We start from the raw sequence: 5,290 nt of genomic DNA, 5'->3' as shown, positions 1-5,290 counted from the left end.
CTGAAACATACAAGCAAATTGATATTCTTCAGGCATTTTAAGGTCATGAATCAATAAAAATTGTTAAATTATTATTGACACATTTACTATGCAATATTTACAATACTATTTTTGATATTCATTTAAACATATTTAAGCTATTACATAGTGTCATTCTTTCTCTGTATTTATACTCTGTTAATATTATAGGTTACATTGTATCTCCACCCTCCCCAAATTCATACTTGAAGTTCTAACCCCCAGTATCTCAAGATGTCATGGGATTTGGAAATAAGGTCTTTAAAAAGGCAGTTAAGTTGAAATGAGGTCATTGGGTTGGGCCCTAATCCAATATGGCTTACGTCTTTATATGAAGAAGAGATTGGGATACAGACAGGCTCAGAGAGATTATTTAAAGACACAGGGGGAAGAAGCCATCTACAAACCGAAATAGAGGACTTAGAAGAAACCAACCCTGCCAACATCTTGATCTAGGACTTCTGGCCTCCAGAATTGTGAGGAATTTAATTTCTGTTGTTTAAGTCTGTGGTACTTAGTTATGGCGATCCTCGCAGGCTACTGCAATTAATTTAGCCCATTATAAGCTTATGGGCACACTTGCTGTTCCAGGTAAAATAACAATGTCTTACATTTCTTTAGTGCTTTTAATGATTCAACATTTTACTTCTTGGTCTCTTTGGGTTTTCATAACCCCTGGACAGAATGCAAGGTAGATCTCTATTTCTTCTTGTCTGCTTTCTTGGAACGCAATTTAACCCAAAATGAGCAAAGCAAATTGTGTCTTTTCTAATAACTAGGTGTGAATTTATGTAAAAATGAATTTTTATTTGGGAACCTTGAAAAACTAGCTTTCTAGTTTGAAAGGAAGAAAGAAAGGATTCTTTCCAAAATATACACAACAAAATGTGAGCATTTAGAGACTGAGCATGATGATTTTTGCTGTCGCACTAAAGCTCAGATTAGCCATGGGAGGGCCGTGGTGCAGAACCGGGCCCTTTTGGTGATAGACATCAGATCTAGAGGTGTGTGTGGGCTCCCTGGGTTTGGAACATTATAATGATTAGGATGCTCTTCAAATTACCTGAAAACTTTTACTGTGTACTAAACATAGTTTTTAAAAAAATTGGCCTTCAAATATGTTTTTATCAAAAAGTCCCATACCAGTTATCAGTAAATACCTATAATTTAAAAGGGTCTAATTTTGTTGTCTAACAGAAGTTTTCTGTATTTAAATATTTCTTTTTTTCCCTTCCGTCATACAGTGTCTTTTAGTTTTGCCTTCTTCTCCTTTGACAAACTTCACATTTCTAACCCGAGCTCAGTAGCTTTATCCCTGTAAGTTCACAGCTTATAAAATGGGTAGAATAATAACACTTGCTTCATAAGTATTGTGTTAACGTTGCAGAGGGTGAAACACATCAAGCGTTTATTAGCTTGATGTCCACATTCTAGGAGCTCAAAAAATTGTGGGTATGATTATTAATAATAACAATGAAAATATCTTTCATAGGTCTCTATGCATATAACTGTGAATCCACATAAATTATCATGTGGGGTAGTTATAAAACAACTTTGATATCCCTGAAACCCTGAAATACATCTTCAAGATATAATTAAAAGATCCTTCAGATAATTAAAGGGAAGAGTATTTCAGATAGTGTGATGAAAAGCTGTTTATGTGCAGTATTTTGCTTAATCTTGAGAAAAAACTTCTGAATTGATAGTATTAATTCCTTTTTTACAGAAGTGAAATTTGGTCTCGGTAGGATTATTCATGACCTGCCCCCAGCAAAATCAGGCTGTTAGAAGTTATGGAAGTTCAGTTCTTAGAAACAATAAGCAGTGTGTGTGTGTGTGTGTGTGTGTGTGTTTGTGTGTGTGTGTGTGTATATGTAAGTTTAAAATATATGTATATTTTATTTATGTAAAAAAATCTGTCTGAAGGCAAATAAATAGATAATGATGTAATTCATATCTAAAAAAAAAAGTTAGGGAAGCTCAGCTTTGGGCAGCAGCAGGGTCATAGCCAATGAGATTTATCCGAGGCACGATTAATGCTAATTGAAAACTTTTCCCAATACCGCGCTGTGATGGCTTGAAATACTCAGGCTTTCTGCCATAGTTGAATTTCTGAGATTTTTAACTGGCCATTCTGGCTTGTTAAGCTCTAAAACAAATCACAACATAAAATTTTTGCACACTGTACTGTTTATTACTTTCTATTTTTCAGTAAATAAACTGTAATGATATACTTGGGGCTCTTAACCTTTCCTGACTGGGAGTCATATTGGTAATTCAACACCTAATTCTCTCCCATTTCTGAGATTTCTCTTACAACACAGGCGTTACATCAGCCGCTTCTGTGAGGGACATCATTAGACACAGTGAGAGAAGCCCTCGCTGTGTCTCCTGTAATGATGGGAACTTATTGTTCATTCCTCTATAAAGGGTCCCCTCTCTTCCTCTCAGATTGCAAATCAAAATTAGACAGACTTTTTCACTAATGCTTCATTTTTCCCTCGTAGATACTGTCAAACTTGTAATTAAATGCAATTTTCTACTTGATGTTTCAAGCTTAGAGCACGCTTTGAGTTCATCTTTTGCCACTGGATTCCACCTCATGCATCTTGTGTCCTGCCCTTATTCCTGGTTCCTTCTTTCTTCCCGCCTTCATGTTCTTTTCCTTCCATTCTTTCAACGAGTTGGGAATTATTTTTATTTTGCTACACTATATGCTGCTTTGTATATACCTAAAGTCCACCTGGAACAAATCAGTCAAGCAACCTCAGCTTTTGTATGTGATTAACTATATGATTTCAGGATACCTGGCTATTCCAAAGAAAAACCCAAAGATGTCATTTTAAAAAGTATTTTTATCTTATTTTTTCATAATGGAGGTGTTGGGAATGGCACCCAGGACCTCATGCATGCTAAGCATACGCTCTACCACTGAGCTATTATTATCCTCCCTGCACCTGAGGTGTCATGATTTCTGTTTGTTTTGGTTCACCCAGCCAACTTACAGAGTAACAACCTTGGGATCTATGAGTTTCCACACTGCTTCTGAGCAGCAGATCTGCTCATAAAGTGATTAAATATCCCTGCAGAAGGTTGTAAGCGAGTTTGTCTATGTGAGAATTATTAGACCACAGAATTGTTTGTTGAGGAAAAAGTAGGAAAAAACCGAAGTCTTTCTTATTAGTCATTCAAAATAAAAAAGACTAGACAGGCATTAAAAATTATACCCTGGAGAAAATGCTCTGCTAAAAACTGGATTGACCAGAAGACGCAAGTCTAATTGAAACCTCTCATTCATAAATTAAGTGATTGGATGAAGATTCTGCTTAGCCAAAAAAAAAAAAAATCATTCATTTTATATAATACGTTAGTCTCACAAAACATTTATTTAAAATATTTCAAGTAGTGCCATCCAACTGCTTTCCCTTTCCACTGACCTCCTACCCAGCACCTTTAAATTGGGCAGCAGGAGATGTTGTAGTGAACATATTATCTTTATAATTTCACAGGCCCCTCAGCTGGAGTTCAGGATCAATTCTCACACTTTAATCCTATCTGCCAAAGAATTTTTAAGCTACATAACTGACAAATAACCTGAGCTGTAATTGATGGATCTTTCCTCCATGGGAAGTAGATAGTTACAGCTGGTTTTGGAAACAGATTGCCTTACGATGCTGTAAAAGCTGAGTGATCTTACCAAGACCTACTGATTCCACAAATAAACAAAAATAAAACACAAGAGCAACATCAAAACAGGTGCTAGACCGTATCTCTTTAAATAAAGGACAAATTCTGAATCGAGTCCCATTACATTTTTCATCTTCAGTCTAATCTTACTGTTTTGCTTTTTTTTTTTTTTTTTAATTTCATTGATACTCTTTCAGTTCTTCTTTCAAAAAGGTATCCTGGTCATATCATTGTTTACTTTCTTGATCAGACTATTATTGCTTTAGTAAAAACATTATATATAATGCATTTAGATGATGGTGTTCTTTGAATTGCATATGTATACGATTGACCTTTGAACAACATGGGTATGAACTGCATTGGTCCATTTCCACATGGGTTCTTTTCAGTAGTAAATACGACAGTACTGCATGATGCACAGTTGGTTGAATCTGCAGGTATGGAACCGTGGATATGGAGAGCGACTGTAAGTTATATTTGGATTTTCAACTGCTGGCACCCCTAACCCCTGCATTGTTCAAGGGTCAAGAGTATTTGGAAAAGATGTCAATTTTTAATCTCATTTGTATATCACAACTCCATGATGCCTCTCCACCAGATCTTCCCATGTATCCAACTGCTTATTTGACATTCAGATCCAGGCTTTTCAAAGGATGGACAGCATGTCTACAACTGCATTTATCACCCTCCCTCCCTATACCTAGTCCTCTTTCCATGTTCCTATTTCAGTGAGTTTTGCTTTCCCTCCCTGTGTACATTCGATCCCATACCTCCTAAATAGCTCCAAAATCTATCTTCTCTCCTTTCCCAGTGCTTTTATAACCTCTCACCTGAATTAATGCTACAGGCTCCTATGATGGTTAATTTTGTATGTCAGCTTGACTGGGCTAAGAGATCACAGATAGCTGGTAAAACATTATTTCTGGGTGTATCTGTGAGGTATCTCTGGAAGAGATTAGTATTTGATTCAGGAGACTGAGTTAAGAGAGTCACCCCCACCAATGTGGGGAGACACCATCCAATCTGTTGAGGGCCTAATAGAATAAAAACAAGGTGAGACTTGGGCAAATTCTCTCTCTTTTCATGACCTGGGACCTCCATCTTCTCCTCCTTCAGATATTGAAGCTCCAGATTCTTGGGCCTTCAGAGTCTGGGACTTAGACCAGTGACCACTCTGTCCCCTCACTCCCATAGGTTCTCAGACCTTTGGACTTGAGCTGAATTATTTTACCACCATCTTTCCTGGTTCTTCAGCTTGTAGGCAGCAGTTTGTGGGACTTCTTGGCCTCCATAACACCGTGAACTGGTTCCTATAACTGATTTCCTCTTATGTAAACCTTTATATCCTGCTGTTTCTGTTTCTTTGGGGAACCCTAATACAGCTCCCAGTCTTGACTCTCCTCCTAGATTTTGGTCTTCGATCCCTTCCGTTCGTCCTCCCGATGCAACCAGAAAGATCACCCCAAACTGCTGACAGTTGTGTCAGCGCCCTTTGGTGTGGTTGTTGGTTATTTCTTTTTATTCTTTTAGAAGATTTAAGCTCCTTACCTTGTTACAGGCTCTTCCAGATCTGCTTCCTTCCTCA

The 5,290-nt window shown here is 37.3% G+C and overlaps 1 non-coding gene across 1 annotated transcript; it reads left to right on the top strand.

The window, feature by feature from the left end:
* Positions 1-2,000: 2,000 nt before the first annotated feature.
* On the top strand, positions 2,001-2,145 carry LOC116278821 (U4 spliceosomal RNA). Its single transcript, XR_012074760.1, has one exon. It is a non-coding gene; the product is annotated as a U4 spliceosomal RNA (small nuclear RNA).
* Positions 2,146-5,290: the final 3,145 nt, after the last annotated feature.

This window comes from Vicugna pacos, chromosome 7 (genome assembly GCF_048564905.1).
Source record: "Vicugna pacos chromosome 7, VicPac4, whole genome shotgun sequence".
NCBI lineage: Eukaryota > Metazoa > Chordata > Mammalia > Artiodactyla > Camelidae > Vicugna > Vicugna pacos.
This window is presented reverse-complemented; position numbering and strand designations above follow the sequence as displayed.